The sequence below is a fragment of the Puma concolor genome, chromosome D3 (genome assembly GCF_028749965.1).
Source record: "Puma concolor isolate L17-30 chromosome D3, mPumCon1.1.hap2, whole genome shotgun sequence".
Classification (NCBI taxonomy): domain Eukaryota; kingdom Metazoa; phylum Chordata; class Mammalia; order Carnivora; family Felidae; genus Puma; species Puma concolor.
The window spans coordinates 22,983,130-23,003,695 of NC_141678.1; the positions used below are offsets into that span (position 1 = coordinate 22,983,130).

At 44.4% G+C, this 20,566-nt stretch overlaps 1 long non-coding RNA gene across 3 annotated transcripts in view; it reads left to right on the forward strand.

Annotated features, from left to right (window-relative positions):
• The window catches only part of LOC147575409 (uncharacterized), an 82,330-nt gene that overhangs the window by 40,792 nt on the left and 20,972 nt on the right, over window positions 1-20,566 (forward strand). For all 3 annotated transcript variants that reach the window (XR_015242366.1, XR_015242364.1, XR_015242365.1), the window contains exons 2-4: window positions 3,737-3,887; window positions 10,644-10,814; window positions 16,245-16,337. This is a non-coding gene — a long non-coding RNA (uncharacterized LOC147575409). The remainder of the gene's footprint in view (window positions 1-3,736; window positions 3,888-10,643; window positions 10,815-16,244; window positions 16,338-20,566) is intronic.

Consider the following 20,566-nt stretch of genomic DNA (forward strand, 5'->3'; position numbering starts at 1 on the left):
GTCAGATACTGAATTAGGAAAAAGGCAACCAACCACCCTAGTTTTTTTAGTGGGAAGAACTTATTCCAGGGGTTCATTAAAGAGGTATAGAAGACTCAAAATACAGAGGGGAACCCTGAAGTACCATGTAAATAGTACCCACAGGAAACAGTTACCACCCATAGGGCTGGGAAAACAAGGGGAGAATTTGGAGTAATGGATACCTAGAAGCTTGGAAGAGGGTCCTGACAAGAGCTGGAACCCAGACCTCTGATGTTGGGGTATATATTAGTTTTCTATTCCTATTTCTATTGTAACAAACTACAAATTTAGTGGCTTAAAACAAGTTATTTTATAGTTGTATAGGTTAGAAGTTTGACACAGATTTACACAGATCTCACTAAGCAAAAAAATCAAGGTGCCAGTAGGGCTGTGTTCCTTCTGGAGGCTCTTGGGAAAACATTTCCTTGCTTTTGCCAGCTTCTGGAGGGTTCCCATATTGGTTTCTGACTCTTTCCTTCATCTCCAAAGCCAGCAATGGCCAGCTATGTCCTTCACACATTGCACCACTCTGACATTGACCTTTCTGCCTCCTCCTTCCACTTTTAAGGACATTTGTAATTACATTGGGGCCACCCACCGGGATTATGGAGAATAATCTCCCATTTCAGCATTCTTTTTTTTTTTTCTTTTTCTTTTTTTTTAGAAACAAACTCTTTCAACGTTTATTCATTTTTGGGACAGAAAGAGACAGAGCATGAACGGGCGAGGGGCAGAGAGAGAGGGAGACACAGAATCGGAAACAGGCTCCAGGCTCTGAGCCATCAGCCCAGAGCCCGACGCGGGGCTCGAACTCACGGACCGCGAGATCGTGACCTGGCTGAAGTCGGACGCTTAACCGACTGCACCACCCAGGCGCCCCCCATTTCAGCATTCTTAACCGTACCTGCAAATTCCTGTTTGCACTGTAAAATACCATATTCAGTAGGTTCCAGCAATTAGGACGTGGATATCTTTGATATTATACTGTCTATCACAGAGTACTTCCTGGCTGGTACCTCCAGAAGGTGTAATAAGTCTCATTCTGGGAATGCTATAAGAGCCTGGAAACTGGAACAGAATATTGCCTTAATGGTAAAGAACCAATCCTAGAGCAAACACTGACAGTAGGTAGCAGCAAGCAAAACAGGAAGGAGCAACTCTCTTCTCTCTTCTCCTGTATTCTTGTCTGTCTCTAGTGCTCCCCTGTTGGTGGGATTCGTCAGGAAGCCAGCTGGGTAAGGAGACCTATGGTTTTGCAGAATTTCATTTCCAGTGTTGCAGAGCAGAATGTAGAAGGATGGGCTTAAGGCTAAAAACAATAGCTTAGTAACTAATGAAGATGCCATTAAAAAAATAAAGTTAAGGGACACCTGGGTGGCTCAGTTGGTTAAGTGGCCGACTTCAGCTTAGGTCATGATCTCGCGGTTCATGAGTTCAAGCCCTGCATCTGGCTCTGTACTGACCGCTCAGAGCCTGGAGCCTGCTTCAGATTCTGTGTCTCCCTCTCTGTCTGCCCCTCCCCTGTTTGCACTCTGTCTCTCTCTCTCTCTCTCTCTCAAAAATAAATAAACATTTAAAAAAAATTTTTTAAGCCAAACTTCTAAAAACAGAGGAGTATAATGGTGGTTACCAAGGAGTAGGGTTTGGGGGAAATGGGGAGATATGGTCAAAAGTTAGACTTTCAGTTATAAGATGAATAAGTTTGGGGATCTAATATACAGCATGATACTTACACCATATATAAACTTAAAAGTTGCTAAGGGGCGCCTGGGTGGCGCAGTCGGTTAAGCGTCCGACTTCAGCCAGGTCACGATCTCGCGGTCCATGAGTTTGAGCCCCGCGTCAGGCTCTGGGCTGATGGCTCGGAGCCTGGAGCCTGTTTCCGATTCTGTGTCTCCCTCTCTCTCTGCCCCTCCCCCGTTCATGCTCTGTCTCTCTCTGTCCCCAAAATAAATAAACGTTGAAAAAAAAAATTAAAAAAAAAAAAAAGTTGCTAAGAGAGCAGTGGTAATCATTTCACAATATGTTAAGTGTATCAAGTCAACATGTTGTATACCTTAAACCTACACAATGTTGTATGTCAATTATATCTCACTAAAGCTGGGAAATAAATACTTACATTAAAAAAGAAGAAAGGTTATCACCTAAGAAATTAAAAAGGATAAACAGAAACCCAAGATAATCAGAAAGAAGAAAATAACAAATTAATATAGAGAAAACAAACCAGAGAGAAAATCACCAAAGCTAATAGTTGGTTCTTGTTCTTTGTAAAAAGAGCAGCCAAATTGTTAAGCTCTAGCTTGATGGACCAAGGAAGGAAAAAAAAGAAGAAAACATCCATTACAGAACATAAATATCAGAAATAAAAAGGAGTTATTACTGATAATTCCTAGCAAAATTTTGAGGAAGAAGTAACACCAATCTTACACAAATGTTATCAGAGAATGGAGAAGAAGGTAACACTTCTGAATTCATTTGATGAGGCCAGTATTACCTGTGTAAAAAGACCTGATGAGAACGTACAGAAAAACACAGTTATAGACCAACATCCCTTATGAATATAGATGCAAAATACTTAAATCTGTCAAAGGAAGAAGGATAAAAAAGTAAGTAGAAGTTTTCCTGGAGAGGGGCGCCTGGGTGGCTCAGTCGGTTAAGCGTCTGACTTCAGCTCAGGTCATGATCTCGCGGTCCGTGAGTTCGAGCCCCGTGTCGGGCTCTGGGCTGACGGCTCAGAGCCTGGAGCCTGCTTCCGATTCTGTGTCTCCCTCTCTCTCTGCCCCTCCCCTGTTCATGCTCTGTCTCTCTTTGTCTCAAAAGTAAATAAAAACGTTAAAAAAAAAAAAAAAAAGAAGTTTTCCTGGAGACAGTTCAGTATGTGGAAGAAAGTAAAACTAAGCAAAGAAGGGATAGTGGTCTTAGAAAGTTGTAAGGTGCAAGTAATAACAAATCTAGATTAAAACACCAGTGAAATTACCTTTTTTCCATCTCTCCAAATGGAAGAGATTTAAAATCATCACCTGATATTAGTTAGGGGGAATATGTAAACGTTATTGGTGGAAATGTAACAGCACAACCTCTTGGAGGATGATTTGGCAATGCCTATTAAAAGTGAGGATTCAGTCCGTGTGTCTTCCATGTTTAGATCCAGCTTCTGAACACTGGAGAATGGCAAGTCCAAGTGAGCATAGGTGTGCATAATATAGTGTTAGATGTAAAAGAGCAGGTTTTATACTAAACATTATATAAAACATGATTCAATTTTTATGAATTACATTTATGTATATGTCCGTAGGAGAAAAAAAGACTGTTCAAAAATATAAATAGTGATTATTTCTGGATCTTAGAATTATGAATGATTTTTATTTTCTTCATTTTGTTTGTTGGTATTGTCTGAATTTTAAAATGATGATAAACATTGTTTCTGTAGCAAAAAAAATAAATAAATAAATAAAGGTTATTAAAGGAATAAAATTACCCAAGTGGTTAAAGGCACTCCCAGGTTAGCATATAGTTGCGGAAAGAAGCGTTTTATTCCCAAACCAGTACAGTTTGCCTTCAATCACCCTCACTGAAATCTTTATACTGGCAGTTAGTGAGTGGGCTTTGTCTTTTCTAGAGGATAGACATAAATGCTAAAAGTATCTGAAAGAAACCCAGATAAAAACTCTGAAAACTGAAGAAACTGTTTTTTATGTCAAAATCCTACTTTCAGACGCCGGTAGAGGTTCATTATCCAAGACGTTGCAGAATGGAATTGTAACCCTGACATGTTGCCCTGTCACATCTAGAAGAAACTGTTCATCTCCAGAGAGAAAAGCGCCTTCTTAGAGCCAATCTCCAGCATTCATGGATCCCAGCTAGAGGTAAAACTGTTTCTTCACTTCCTCATTTGATTACTTTTTAGTCTCTCTCTAGAGTCACCTTCAAAGGATTCCTGGATACTCCTTTCTCTTCCAGGTTGACCTCCCCTTTCTCTGCCCAAGTCTGCCCCACTGCCAGCCCACCCCAACCTGGGTTTCTGGTTCCACTGTGGACTGTAGACACAGTCCCAAGCCCTTAGTTCTTCAAAGTAGAGCATGTACCAGACCAAGAAACATTTCTCTTAAGGTTTCTGATAGCTCCCAGCACATATTTCTTCTTCTTCCTCTTCTTCTTCTTCCTCCTCTTCCTCTTCTCCTCCTCCTCCTCCTCTCCTCCTCCTCCTCCTCTTCCTCTTCCTCCTCCTCTTGTTCCTCCTCCTCCTCCATCATTTTTTTTTTTTTTTAAGAGTAGTCTTCACACTCAGCTCAGAGCCCAATGTGGGGCTTGAACTCATGACCCTGAGATTAAGACCTGAGCTGAGATCAGGAGTCAGACACTTTACCGACTGAGCCACCTAGGCATCCACCCCCCTTCCCCCCCCCCTTTTTTTTTCCCCAGCACATACTCCTATGACTTGTGCTAAGTGGCTCTCTTTCAGGGTAGAAAAGGGAAGAAATATAGGGGTCTTATGAAATAGGGAAGCCTTTACTTCCACAAAGTCAAACCACATACTGTACCTTTAGGGCTGACATAAGAGGTAATTGCATGTTTGGATACTGCTAGGCTTTCACCGTGATGGATGATAATGTACACTTTGTCTCAGAAAAAAACTATGATCACTTAGGGAACTAAATTTGCTAACAGATTATGACATACTACACCAAGGGAATATTAAGAGACAGTAGAAATTGTTGGATATAGAAATATTTATATATAGACATATATACATGGGTTAGTATACACATATACATTTCCTAGCTCTGCTGCTGAGAGTACCAAACAGCAGTGACACTCCAGTAGCATTGAGTACATCTAATGCCCAGATCTTGGTTTCCTTTTTTTTTTTTTTTTAATGTTTTATTTATTTTGAGAGCAAGTGACAATGAATAGGGGAGGGACAGAGGAAAAGGGAGAGAAAGAATCGAATCCCAAGCAGGCTCCATGCTGTCAGTACAGAGCCTGACATGGGGCTCCATCCCACCAACCGTGAGATCATGACCTGAGCCAAAATCAAGAGTCGAATGCTTAACCGACTGAGCCACCCAGATACCCCACTTTTTTTCTTTTAAGCTCTGTGGCCAACATGGGACTTGAACTCATGACCACAAGATCAAGAGTTGCATGCTGTCCTGACTGAGCCAGCCAGGCGCCCCTAGATTTTGGTTTCTAATTCTGTTCTCTAATAAAAGAAACCAGGGCACCTTGGAGAAATGGCTGATTTTAGGACTGAGGTAGGAAATACACAAGATGAGCCTTTTGTAAGGAAGAAAAGTAAGGAAGTGCTCATCAGACAAAAAAAAAAAAAAAAAAAAGAAAAACAATAAAGATGGCATATGTCAAAGGGCACAGGAGACAACTGAAAAAGCTCCCAGTGGCCAAAACTGGAACAATTGAAACAACATAAATAAAGGAGGGAATTAAATTTGTCATCAGGATTAGAAAAGTTTATTACTACACCATAGAATGTCAAAGAGACTGTAGAGATTGTCACATGTAGAAATATTATGATCCATCAGTGCAGAAGCCTAATAGTACCCAAGCAGGTGAATAAACTTTATGTCAGGGGCGCCTGGGTGGCTCAGTCGATTAAGAGTCCGACTTCAGCTCAGGTCATGATCTCACAGTTTGTGATTTTGAGCCCCACGTCCAGCTCTGTGCTGACAGCTCAGAGCCTGGAGCCTGCTTCAGATTCTGTGTCTTTCCATCTCTCGGCCCCTCCCCTGCTCATGCTCTGTGTCCCTCTGTCTCTCAATAATAAATAAACGTTAAAAAAATTTTTTTGAAATAGTAAACCTTATGTCAGCCCTAAAGGAATATAACCCAAAGTGTAAGTAAATATCTGTGAGTCAATACTGATGGTAATCAATGATTGTATAAATGGAGGAGACTGGACAAATCCCCTTTGCAGAACTCTGTGTAGATACTTCGCTCTCAGTGAGACAGACCATAACTTCCTGCACATAGTGATTTCCTTCCAACCCTGGAAGTATGAAAAGGGAGGAAAAGAGACACTTTGCAGTGGAGAAACTTGACAAATACTACCTCAGCCAGGTGCCCAAGCTCAACATCAATAGTGACATGTTATAGTATATACCCTTGAGTGGCTGTCATGAGAATGGCACCTAAAAACCCTAGTCTAAGCATGAGAAAAACATCCGACAAATTCTAATTGAGGGACATTCTACAAAATACCTGACCAGTACCTCAAACATGTCAAAGTCATCAAAAATAAGGAAAGTCTAAGAAACAAGAAAAGCCAAGAAAAGCATAGAGCTGTGATGACTGAACATAAGGTGATATCCTCCATGGGATCCTGGGACAGAAAAAGGACATTAGGTGAAAACTAAGGACATCTGAATAAACTTTGGACTGTAGTTAATGTCACCATGTAATAGAAGATGTTAATAGGGGAAAGTAGGTGCAAGGTACATGGGAACTCTGTACTATCTGCTCAATTTTTCTGTAAACATAGGGGCACCTGGTGGCTCAGTTGGTTAAGCGTCCGACTTCAGCTCAGGTCATGGTCTCATAGTTCGTGGGTTTGAGCCCAACATCAGGCTCTGTGCTGACAGCTCAGAGCCTGGAACCTGCCTCAGATTCTGTGTCTCCCTCTCTCTCTGCCCCTCCCCCACTCATGCTCTATCTCTCCATCTCTCAAAAATAAATAAACGTTGAAAAAAATTTTTTAAATTTTTTTCTGCAAATCTAAAAGTTTATAAAATAAAAAGCTATTTTTAAAAATCATATGAGAAATCACACATAGAAAAGGAGTCTGTAGAAAATTATTCCAAGTTAAAAGTTTTATTTATTTTTTAATTTTTCTTTTTTTAATGTTTATTTTTGAGAGAGACAGTATGAGTGGGGGAGGGGCAGAGGAAGAGGGAGACACAGAATCTGAAGCAGCCTCCAGGCTCCGAGCTGTCAGCACAGAGCCCAATACGGGGTTTGAACCCATGAACCATGAGATTCTGACCTGAGCCGAAGTTGGACGCCTAACCGACTGAGCCACCCAGGTGCCCCTCCAAGGTAAAAGTTTGTTTTAAAAAGAACTGCAACAGGGCACCTGGGCGGCCCAGTAGGTTAAGCTTCTGACTTTGGCTCAAGTCATGATCTCACAGTTTGTGAGTTTGAGCCCTGCATCAGGCTTGTTGCTGTCAGCATGGAACCTGCTTCAGATCCTCTGTCTCCCTCTCTCTCTACCCCTCCCCCACTTGTGCACACATGCTTGCTCGCTCTCAAAAATAAACAATAAATTAAATTTTAAAAAATTTAAAAAATTAGTGTGATTATTGTTCAACCCACAAATGTCACTTTTTAAAACCCAACAAAAATGTTTACAAAGCATACAAAATATATGCAAAAACTACTAATTGGAGCTGTTTGCAGAAAGCAAAACGTGGAACACATATTGGAAGGCAATTGTATGGTATTGTGGTTGGCCAGATTCTAAGATGAGGACACAGTGACCTTGAGTGTGGGTGAAACTTGTGATGGCATGAATTCCGTTCCCATGAGTAGCTTATCAGATGGCCAGCTGACCTGAAGAAAGAGTGGTTATCCTGAGTGGCCCTGACCTAATCAGGTGACTCCTCCAAAAGGACTAAGCTCTTCCTTAAAAGAAGTATAAAGCTTGAGGTATTATTGGTTCTGAAGATGAAGGAAGCCTCTAGGAACCGAGAGTGGCCCTGACTGAAGCCAGCAAGGAAATGAACTGCAGTCCTAAATCTGCAAGGAGGTGAATTCTGCCAACAATGTGAAAGAGGTTGGAGGATGGCTCTAAGTCTCAATGAGAGAGCAACCCTGGGGAGACTCTGAGCAGAAGACCAGCCACTCAGTGCCAGCCTCCTGACCCATGGAAACTGTGAGATAACAAATTTGTATCATTTTAAGCTACTAATTTGGTGGCAGTTTGTTACACAGGTATATCCAGGTTGTGGTTAGCCATTCAGACCAGTGGAGCATATCTACATATACTCACCCAGAAGGAAACCCAAGATTACTGATTGAATAAGGGCAGTTGCAAAAATTATATGTAGCATGATCCCGTTTACACAAAACTAAAGATGTTTGTGAATGGCAGAAAGTCTGGAATGGTAACACCAAAGTGCTAGCTGAGGAGTAGGATTCAGCAGAAGAACCTTCACTTGTTAATACATTTCTATGCTACTACAGAGTTTGTTTGGGTGGAGGGTGGTTCTTTTATTTACAAAAGAACATGCATTTTGTTTTTAATTAAAAAGACAAACTAGCTCAAACCTTTAACAACCCTCTACTGACTCTCAGGATCACATCCAAACTCCTTACTGAGGCCCTTCTTGATCCAGCTCCACTGGTCTCCAGGCCTCCTTTGCCACCTTGCCCCCAGCCACCTTCCAGTCCCACCTGCTCCTGCTCCAGGAACTCCCTGTGCTCTGCCTTCTAGACTAGGAACTTCTTTCTGCCATTCATTTCCCCTTCCCTTTGTGGGGCTCACTTGCCCTTCAGGGCTGGTGCTTTCTGAAATACTTTCTTCCCTGTTCTTTTAGCACCATATCCTCATTTTTTTCCTTCTTGACTCTCTTTGCCAGCTCCATTTCTCCTTCCTGATCTTTTTTTAAGTTTATTTATTTTAAGAGAGAGAGCACGCAAGTGTACAGGGGAAGGGCAGAGAGAGAGGGAAAGGGACAGAGAGAGAATTCCAAGCAGGCTCCGCACTGTCAGCAAGGAGCCCAACATGAGGCTTGATCCCACAAACTGTGAGATCATGACCTGAGCTGAAACCAAGAGCCGGAAGCTCAACCGAGCTACTTAGGCATCCCTCTTCTTGATCTGTAGGTTAGTTTTTGCCTCCTATTCTTTCTGTCACACATCCACCTGCGGCCCAGACATCCCTTTGAGCACAACATTTGGACAGCTTTCTTCAAAACAAGCCCCCAGACTTCCCTGGGACTCACAGACACTCACTAGATGACACCATGTCCTTCCCACTGTGCAGGACAAAGATCTGGCTTCTCCCCTCTCTATACCCCAAACACTTTATTGCACTGTTCCTCCCTTTTCACCTGATCCCCCTGCAAGTGCCCTGTACCTCCTCCAGAAGCTCCGTAAAAACACAGCTCTGACGAGGGTGCCTGGGTGGCTCAGTTGGCTAAACATCTGACTCTTGCTCTCAATTTAGGTCACGTCACGATTTCACAGTTGAGCCCTGCATCAGGCTCTGTGCTGACAACTCGGATCCTGGAGCCTGCTTTAGACTCTGCCCCTCCCTCCTCTCAAAACTAAAATAAACATTAAAAAAAAAATCCACAAATCTGATGGGGCACCTGGCTGGCCCAGTTGGTAGAGCATGTGACTCTTGATCTCTGGGTCAAGAGTTCAAGACCCACATTGGACACAGAGTCTACTTTCAAAAAGTGGGGGCAGCTGCCAGAGTGGCTCAGTTGGCCAAGCGTCTGACTTCGGCTCATGTCATGATCCCATAGTTCATGAGTTCGAGCCCTGCATCAGGCTGTGCACTGACAGTGAGGAACCTGCTCGGGATTCTCTTTCAAAATAAATAAAAATAAAACTTAATAATAATAATAGAAGGTCCTCTGATGTTACTTCTGAAAAAATCTTTCAAAGGCCTCCCATGGCTCTAGGGATGAAGACCACATTCTTTAAGTTCAGACTCGGCTTATCTGAGTCTCCCCTTGCCCTCTGCACTCTAGCCTCCCTGCCCTTTCAGTGTCTTCTTTCAAATGGCCTTGCATCCAGGGCCTCTGCTCTTGCTAGCCTGGCCTGGAGCCCGCCCTCCACACAGCCTCCCCTGTCTACCAGTGATGCCTAGTTACCACCTCTGTCTCTTTTCACAGAAATCATACTTCTCAAGGAAGCTTTCCTGATGCCCCAACTATACCAAACCCCTAATGTGGGTACTTGGAGCCTCCTTTCCTTCATAACCCTTCTCACAGTTTGCCATGAAGGTTTGCATAATGCATGGGTTTACTAGACTATAAGACCCCAAGGCTAGGGACTGAGCCTGCTTTCCTCCTTTTGTATCCCCTGGACCTAGCAAGGATAGGCACTCAATAAATACAAATATAAAAGTTGAGGGAGAGGAGATAGACATGGGATACATGGGGTAAAGTACATGGGGTAAAGAATAATTAGGTGTGACTGGAATGCAGGCTTTGGTGAGATAGAGCTGGAAAGCCCAGCTGTTGTCAGAATGGGAAGCATGCAGATACCAGACTAAAGAATTCAAGTTTTTTTGTGAATCCAGGGATGTCAACTAAGCTTCCTGAACAGGACCACAGTTATATGATCAGTTCAGTGGAGAATAAATGGGATGACCTAGTACATTCTAAAAGCCTTTCACAATAAGTTTGAATTGATATTGGCTATGGAACAAGGAATTTGGGGGGGAGGGTGGATTATATTTTCTGTGTGCTATGTCCATTGAGTCTTAGGTATTACTGCTGTAAGTAACACTGGAGACTTTCCACTCAGTGGTCCTAGTGCTTCATACATTAGCTCATCAGGATGAAAAGGGCTGTGATAATAGGCAGCAGAGCATTTCTGCATCCTTTTTCAGCTAGGAATCCAACATTTTTTTGATTCAATTTTTTTTTAAATAGATATTTACTGAAGTGAGCAAGGATTTGTAGCTGTTTGGAGCCTGAATGGCAGATGAAACCAGCTTGGAGACTTCTTGGAGCACAAGTATGAGTTCCACCCCAGAGGCTGCTGCAGGGTGCCCAGGCTGCACACTGACCACCTCCACACTTGCAGAGCTGAGGGGGTCGCAGGTAAGAGGTCCCTAATCACTGCGTGATTAGGCTTGTGAGAGATCATACTCTGACCAGAGGTATGGCCTTGGTGGAGGTTTCAGCTTCGAAAGCCAGGCCGGGATTACTCAGTTGCTCCTCCCTCCACCTCCTGAGGGACGCTGAGTTGTATTTAAACAGTCCCACATCGCTACCTGTAACTGTGTATGCCAGAGTAACTCAGCCATGCCTCTACCTAAGCTATAAAGAACTAATTAACCACATTTAATAGCCCATAATTTGTTATTTCTGTATTCTATTCCCAAGGTTCCCTCCTAAGTTATTACCCAGGAAGAAACATAAAACTGCACATAAAACTGCATATTTCATGGAAACGAAGTGAGCTCTTTTTTTTTTTTTTATCTCCCTATGATTTAAAGCAGTGGGTCTTCCTAGTTGGAAATGAGGTTCATTCCACAGATGGGAAAGGATGCCACTCCCTGTTTCCCATCATTATGATGCAGACATATAGACAGGACTGGCTACATGATCTGTGGGACCAGGTACAAAATGATGATTTGGGCCCCTCATTAAATTTGGTAGGAATTTCAGGACTGTAACGGAAGATGGTTAAAGCAGGGGCAGGGCCCTTCTGAGGATGGGGAGGCAGAGGCTGCTCACACAGAGTAGTTTGAGTGCTGGGGGGCGGGGGTGGGCCTCTGCCAGAAGAAGCTCAGCCACAAGAGCAACTCCTTCCCCACAGAACCTCAGTAGAGAAGAAGTGTCAGGAAAGAGCAGGTAAAAGCACACGGCAGCCAGAGGGCCACTTCTGTGAGAGTAAGTGGTGTGGCCAAGGACAGCATTCTCTTGGTCATGATCTGCTTGGGGTTTGGATGTCAGAGGGACCAAGGATCAGAAAAGAATCAGGGTGCCTTAGGACATTAGAAGATATCGACAGACAACACTGGGATTGAGGGGGCATGAAGAGGGTGAGTTTCTAGGCATGGAATTCTCCCTGTTTTCATTGAATCAACCAAATTTTTTTAACTGAAATGGAATGTATCAAATTTAGATGAATGATTCCTTCCCTCTAAACTTGCTTCTCCCTTTTCTCCTCTTGGTAAATGATCTGCCTGGGTAGATCACTGGTCACCCAATCAAGGCAGAAACAAAGACTCATCTTTGATTCCTCCTTTATCTCAACACTACTCACTGAGTCCCGTCAATTCTACTTGCATTGTCCCTCTTGAGCCCACACATCCACTTTTCTCCATATCCACTAACGCCATCATCTTTTCTGGCCATGACTATGGCAACAGCCTTTTAACTGGATTGGCTTTTGAATCATGCTGACTAGAGCTTAAGTCCTCATTCTGCCACATATTAACTAGGTGACCTTGGATAGGGCTCTTCAGCTTTCTGAGCCTCTGCTTTCTCATCTGAAAAATGGGGATAATACCTATTTTAAAGGGTTGTTGTCAAAACTAGATGAGGGGCGCCTGGGTGGCGCAGTCGGTTAAGCGTCCGACTTCAGCCAGGTCATGATCTCGCGGTCCGGGAGTTCGAGCCCCGCATCAGGCTCTGGGCTGATGGCTCAGAGCCTGGAGCCTGTTTCCGATTCTGTGTCTCCCTCTCTCTCTGCTCCTCCCCCGTTCATGCTCTGTCTCTCTCTGTCCCAAAAATAAATAAACGTTGAAAAAAAAAAAATTAAAAAAATAAATAAATAAATAAATAAAAAACTAGATGAAATGATGGAAGTGGCTTAGCACAAAGGATGTGTGAATCAGCATCTTCCCTCTATTTCTCTCCTCATCCTTCAGGCCTTAGTTTAAACATTACTCCCTTAGGGCCCCCTCTCCTGACATGCCGCAGACTCAGTGCAGGTTCCCAGCAGTGCAAACTGCTCTGCAACATTCAGCACACTTATCTGTCTTCTTTCAACAGTCCTTTCCATCAGGACAAGGATCCTGGTTTTTTCTGCCACATGATACTCTTCATCTACCTTGCTAGCACTGCTCACCTTGCCATGTCATTCCCATGCAGACCTGCCCTGCCCTGCATATTCAGTGGGCAGCCTCAGCCAGGATCAGTGCCCCACCTGCCTCAGTGGCTCCTGCCCTGCCGCACCTGATAGGCAGTCTTGACCAGGACTGGTGCCCCACCCCCACAAAGTGGCTACAACCCTGCCCCACCCAGTGGGTAGCCTCAGCCAGACCAGCACCCCTCCAAAGCAGCTCCTGCTGGAGGTGGAAGGGCAACACCACTCACCAGTACACTCACAACAATTGCAGCCAGCCACACTGGAGGCTAGTCCTGCACACCAGCATAACCTGCAGTAGCCACAGCTGGGCATTGCAGCCCAGCCCAGCCCTGCCCATTAACACACTTGCAATCATAACAGCCCAGCCACTACAGAAGGGCACATGCAGCCAACACAGCACAGCTTCGTAATGCCTGGTTCTAGTAACTAGGGGGTTTGCACTTCTGGGCCCCACAGACAACTTCTACATAAGGCCACTCTTTTAAGACCAAGAAATGTAGTTGATTTACCTAATACATAGAAACAAACACAGAGAATCAGGCAAAATACAGGGATATGTTCCAAATGAAAGAACAAAACAAAACTTCAGAAAATGAACTAAATGAAATGAAGATAAGCAGTCTACCTGATAGAGTTCAAAGCAGTGGTCATAAAGATAACTCATTGAACTTGGGAGAAGAATGGATGAACACAGTGAGAACTTCAATGAAGAGAAAATATTTTTAAAAAATCAGAGCTGAAGAATGTGATAACTGAGGGGTGCCTGGGTGGCTCTGTCAGTTGAGCATCCAATGTCAGTTCAGGTCATGATCTCATGGTTTGTGATTTCAAGCCCTGCTTTGGATCCTCTGTCCCCCTTGCTCTTTGCCCCTCCCCTGTTTGCACTCTTTCTGTCTCAAAAATAAACATTAAAAAAAAAATTTTTTTAATATGATAACAGAAGTGAAAAGAGGGAATCTTAGATAATGCAGAAGGACGGATTGGCAATATGGAAGATAGGGTAGTAGAAATCATCCAAGTTCAACAGCCAAAAGAAAAAAGACTTAAAAAATGAGGCTAGGGGCGCCTGGGTGGCGCAGTCGGTTAAGCGTCCGACTTCAGCCAGGTCACGATCTCGCGGTCCGGGAGTTCGAGCCCCGCGTCAGGCTCTGGGCTGATGGCTCAGAGCCTGGAGCCTGTTTCCGATTCTGTGTCTCCCTCTCTCTCTGCTCCTCCCCCGTTCATGCTCTGTCTCTCTCTGTCGCAAAAATAAAAAAACGTTGGAAAAAAAAAAAAAAAATGAGGCTAGGGGCGCCTGGGTGGCGCAGTCGGTTAAGCGTCCGACTTCAGCCAGGTCACGATCTCGCGGTCCGTGAGTTCGAGCCCCGCGTCGGGCTCTGGGCTGATGGTTCAGAGCCTGGAGCCTGTTTCCGATTCTGTGTCTCCCTCTCTCTCTGCCCCTCCCCCGTTCATGCTCTGTCTCTCTCTGTCCCAAAAATAAATAAACGTTGAAAAAAAAAATTAAAAAAAAAAAATGAGGCTAATTTAAGAGACCAAAGAGACAACATCAAGCATAACAACATTCACATTATAGGGGTCCCAGAAGAGAGGGAAAGGGGCAGAAAATTTATTTCAAGAAATAATAGCTAAAAACTTCCCTAACCTGAGGAAAGAAACAGACATCCAGGTCCAGGAAGCACAGAGCTGTGAACCCAAAGAAGATGAACCCACAGAGGTTTACAACAAGACAAGTAATGATTAAAATGTCCAAAACTAAAGATACAGATTGAATCTTAACAGCAGCAAGAGGAAAGCAACTAGTTATATACAAAGGAATACCCAAAAGACTATCAGCTGATTTTTCAGCACAAATTCTGCAGGCTAGAAGGGAGTAACCAGATATATTCAAAAGTGCTAAAAGGGGGCACCTGGATGACTCAGTTGGTTAAGCCTCTGACTTCGGCTTAGGTCATGATCTCCTGGCTCATGAATTTGAGCCCTGTATCAGGTTCTCTGCTGTCAACACAGAGCACACTTTGTATCCTCTGTCCCCCTCTCTCTACCCACACCCCCTGCTTGCTCTCTCTCAAAAACAAAAAAAATTACAAATATTTGGGGGAGAGGGGCAGTGCCTGAGTGGCTTAGTCAATTAAGCATCCAACTTTGGCTCAGGTCATGATCTCACAATTCTTGAGTTCGAGCCCGCATTGGGCCCTGTGCTGACAGCTCAGAGCCTGGAGCCTGCTTCAGATTCTGTGTCTCCCTCTCTCTCTGCCCCTGACCTCGTTCATGCTCATTCTTTCTCTCTCTCTCAAAAATGAATAAACATTTTTTTTTTAAATCTTAAAAAAAAAAAAAACCAACAAACCCAAAGCCTATCTATATGCTGCCTATCTGAGACTCATTTCAAACCTAAAGACACAAACTGAAAATGAAGGGATGGAAAACTACAAAATAGGCTTTAAATCAGACTGTAAGAAAAGACAAAGAAGGGCTTTACATAATGATAAGGGGATCAATTCAGCAAGAGGATATAACAATTGTAAATACCTATGCACCCAACCTAGGAGCGCCTAAATATATAAGGCAAATATTAAGACATAAAGGGAGAAATTGATGGTAAATACAATAATGGGGGACTTTGACACCCGACATACCTCAATGGATAACTCAGACAGAAAATCAGTAAGGCCCAGAGAGGCATAGATGGAGTAGGTAGGAGGGACTCTCAGGACAGGGAGAGCTACAGAAATGCAGAGCAAGGCTAAGGGTACCATGGAGGTAAGGGTGCCAGAAGACTCCTTTGAAGTTTGTTCCTACTCAGAGGAGTGTACTTCCCCTCTAAGGGCAAGAGTTCTGCCTGCCCAAGGCCATGGTCAGGAGTTCTATAGGCATGGGCTCCACTCCTCCACCTGTCAGACATGCTGCCTGACCCCACTTCTCTGCTCTCCATGGGGTACAGGGCCAGCTCTGCATGCATAGAGGGACGGCCAGGCAAGGCAGCGTATGGCAAAATACTGCCTTAGGGGCAGGGGAGACACCACAAACTGGCCAGGGAGTCGCCTCTGCTGCCTCTTCTTTTCCAGGATAGGCATACATTTGGAGGTTTGTGTTTGGGAAATTCAGGAATCACCCACTGCACATCCAGACACCAGCCTGAATGGAGGGAAGGCGGCCAGAGCCCTGAAGGCGAGGGGCCAGCCAGCACTACTTGACCACTCACCCAGCCCTCACCTGTCGTGGGAGTGAGGTTGTCCATCTCTGAAAGACTCCCAGAAGCCCAGGGAAGAGTTCCCACCCTAGCCAGAAAACCTGTCCCTGGCAACACTCCAAACCGTAGTGGCTGAATATGAAGTGTTTCGTGTTGAGGACCCCCTGGCTGGAGATGGCCAGGAGTCTCTACCACCCGTGGAAACACCTGACATATTTCTCTCCTCTCTCTGGTTTGGCAGAGGAGACATGCCATTGCCTTGGAGCAGGGCAGTCTGCATGGAAAACAAACAGGATTCCTGCCTCCTCCAACTTTGGACTACACTGGAAAGCTGGTAAGGTGTGGAGAGTCAGTCAGAGTAGACGTTCAATGCGAGCTGCAGGGCAGCTACACTTTGTAAGACATGATCTGTTTCCTCACAGAACAACAGCCTCGTGGGTTGATTGAACAAACATCCCACAGATGAGAAATTAAAGCAGGGTAGAGTGGTCAAGGCCACTCTCTAAATAAGCAATTAAGGGGGCTACAACACAGGTCTCACCATCCCCGGGTCAGGGCAGCCTAGGGCTGCACACACACAGACACTAAGCTCTAGTTTCTTCAGGCTAAGAGTTGTCTCGACCCCTGAGTTGTCAGTGTCTGCTGCCAATGATCTTAAATGCAGATTAGTCTTTGTGCTAGAGGTAGAAGTCTTAGAGTTGAGTGAGGGAGCTCCTCCTCAGAAATTTAGTAAATTTTAGTGAGTAGCTAATTCCTTCTTGCAACATGTACTCCTTTGTGCATAATGTAATAACAGTTCTGGGTTTTGGAAATACATAGTCCTATGTAATAGTACTAGTACTTTAAAGGTCCCTTTGGAATTGCTCCTAAGCCTTCTTTACTCTGATTTAGGCCTTTTATCCTGCACATGGCCTCTTACCGTTCTTCCCACTTCATCCTCCTAGCTCTCACTCCCAGCTGGCCCTAAGGAGAGACTGGGTAGGGCAGTAGTTGGGAGTGTGACCTCTGGAGGCAGAAGGCCCAGTCTCAAACCATAGTTCTGCTGCTTATTTGTTGTATGACTTTGGGCCAGGGCCTTCACAATGCTGGCTCGTTTGCCTTACTTTCTAATGAGGATATAATAGTACTGACTTCACCAAGTTGATAGAATTACATGTGTCCATCCAAGTACTTAAACAGTGACTGACCCATAATAAAACCTTAACTATTTTCATTTTGTTCAGTTCTCTGTTCAGAAACCTCAAATAGTTATAGAATGGAGACCAGTGTTTAACCTGAAATAGACTTTCTTGGCCTATTTAAATGGTATTTCCTCACTTACTAATCCATGCACTCCAGCTCACTCAGTTCCCCAAACCTGCCCTCCTGTCTTGGCTCCTGCTGACCCAATATTGCCATCAGTTGAAATCGCTGCTGCCCCTCAAGGGTAGGCTCTCTGGTCAGACATGTCGATGGGCTTTTTTCCTCCTTTGAGCCATATTTAAGTAGTCAATATCCAGCTTCCTCCAGTTGTAGAGGAAATCAAAAGTCCTCAGACGTGAAAAATATTCTCCAAACAACTGACCATTTAAAAAATTACTTTCCATTTAGACATTGTTAAATCACAAAAATTCAACTGAGTAACTTTAAAGATCAAATTGGCATGATTCAATGACTCATGAGTTAGGCAGCATCCCATCCAGCAATAGAAAGGAGCTCTGAAGGGCCATACAAAATGCAAAGTTTTTAAAAGGCAGAAATGGGGGTGGGAAAAGGGGAATTATTAGTGAAGAATGCATTGTTCCAGGAAGGTAGCCTATCTAACAGGAACGGAAGGGGTCTATCAAGTGGTTTATCTCACTAGTGCCGACTAGGTACCATGATGACTGGTTAAAGGTTATACCTTAGGAGCTGAAGGTGCAGTTGGGTTAGTTATTAAGCTGTGTCTTGCTAACATGGGGCTTAGCACAAGTGACTCCACTTGGGGCCAGTTGTCTCTTTTTAAACATCTCTCTGCTTAACACCCTCCACCCAGCATAGTCCATCTCTCCCATCTCGTGCTTAGGATTGTAAGAGGTCAGAAACTTCTGACACTGACAATACAACACAATGGTGCTGAAGTACAATTTAAGTTTTAAAGCCTAGAATTTCATAAAGTTACAAAGGTATTGATGGAAACTGCTCAAAGATTGCAGTCATTGGCAGATGAGGATCTGAGAGGCCCATTAACACATGAAGAGCTTCATGGAACCAATTAGGTACTTCATGGGTATGGCTAGAGGATCAGAGAGCTAACAGATTAAGAGAGGCCTTAAGGAAAACTGAGACCCTTGACTAACTTTTCAAAACTGACTGCCCTGTGGGAATGGTGTCTGTTTTATTATGCAGTCATATAAAGTTTAGGAAGGAAATATACATAAAATGATTCTGTTCTAAGAATTAGCCTGTAATTGCAATTGCACTTTGTTAAGAGATACTAGTTTTAGTAGTTTCGTTTTGCAGTTAGTTCCAGTCAAACCTTTTCCACTATTTATATATGCAACTCTGGTCTCCACTTTAAGTAGGTTGACTCAAAGGGGCTTTTTCAGTTCTTTTTGGATAATAAGCACCTTTTAACTTATTTTTATCTGCCTCATCTTCCCTAACAGACGGCACACTCCTAGGGCAAACAGTGCTGAGACAAACAGAAATGCCATGTCATCATCTCATGGGACGGTGGGGGCGGATATGTGTGAGTCACCAGTGAAGCCTGTGCAGACCCATAACCCTCAATTATTTGTTAAATGAAGGAGTCCTGGTGTATCCAGAGCTGTTGAAAGCAAAGACCCTCAGTGAGGGTCCCCAGCAATGAGGGGTGACTAGATGACCTCAGATACCCAGGCTGTTGCCCTCAGGTCCATCCAGGTTTTTCAGGCATTGGCCGTGATCTCCAAAAATCTGGAGTGCTTTCAGGACAGGACTGGGTGGAGGACACAAGAATGACAAGGATGATCAAGGATGCTCAGGTAAGGAGAGGCAGAGGCCCCAGCTGGCCTCCTCCCCTCAAGCTGTTAAGGCGGCTCTAGGTGCTCTGGTTCATTCCTGCTTGGTATGGTTCAGAATTTTTTAAGAGTGAGCTTCATAACCAGACTGAATGATGGAGCTTTTCCCAGTCCAAGGGAGGGTGTCTGGAAAGAGGTTAACGTCCTCCTTGGGAGTGGAGGAGGGAACGGCAGATTGGCACCAATGTTCACCCCAGCTCCAGGCACTGACTGCTCTGTAAGGAACCACCAAACCTAGCAGTGGAAAAGAGCAAGGTCAGGTGCTGCAAGGCCTTTCCGTTCAGCCCTCCTTTCACTGACCAGATTGGGTTAGCAGAGCCCTCAGGCCCGAGACAGTCCCGAAGTTAATGCCTCAGAACTGCATGGGGATGGGTGGAGAGCAGTGTACATGTGAGGCATGGCCTTGAACACATCTCTGGTGGGAACACCTGATGTGCTAGCAGTTTCTTCAAGCTCCTGGGAACATGGCCTTTGCTGCATCCCTGGCAGACTCATAGGGAGCTGTGGTTAATAAAGTGTCTCCATTTTAAATACCTTGATTTGTAAGTCTCCAAGGAAGCATGCATGAAAGGAGGGCAGAGAACTGAACCTCAGGAATACCAATATTTAGGAAGCAGGGAGAGGACTGTCAGGAAAAGTCCCTGAAGGCCAATTGAAGAGGTTTACACCTCTTCAAGTCAGCAGGAGGTTTATTAAGGTTACCCTGTTGTAAAGTGCTTTGAGAAGGAATGCTTTGGGGCAGGGTCTGGGGTGTATGGCTAGTACTTGGGGGCATCTGAGAACAGTGTTAGAGGGGCAATAGGAGCTTCTGAGCTGGTTGATCAAGTCAGATGAAAAATCATACCCTTGAGGTGCCAAAGGAGGGAGGTCACGTCCCAAGGGCTGACAGGGAGGGACCTCAAGAGTGGGAGCTGCCCCCAGTCAAGAATGTATGCTAGTGGGTACTACCTTCTGGGTGACTTGAAAGAACCTGCAGTTCTAGGGACTGACCTTCCAAATGGCAACAAAGTACAACAGGGGAACCATTTACAACTAACACTTATCTATTTTAACTTGTGTGACAAAGCCTTAATATGTTCGGCTACCTTGGGCTCCATTAGCATTGGAGATGGCAGGGAGGATCATATGAATGCAAGGTCTTCGCTTCCTTTTCCAACCACGGACTCTAGGATCCTCATGGTGGCTCTCTTGCTAGATAGAGCACACAGCCTGGGCCCAGGCCTCTGCCTCAGACATCTATGCTACAGAGGTTAAGGGCCACCTGGCTCTGCCTCCCCTGTTCCTCAGCCTGGAGAGTGGGTCTACATCTTGCAGTTCGGTGTGTAATCTGGCACCTCAGCAGAGTGAGGCCACCTCAGTCTCCACAGGGCACAGGAGTTCTTAGCTGCCACCTCCTCAAACCCAACAAGCAGTTTCTTTCTGACCCCCTTTCATGGCTTTTATATAATTTTAAAGCATCAGTACACCTGCAGACCCGCCTCCATTAAAGAAATTTTAATTCTTTAATAAAGTACATACATGAACTTTAAAGTCTTTGAGTAGT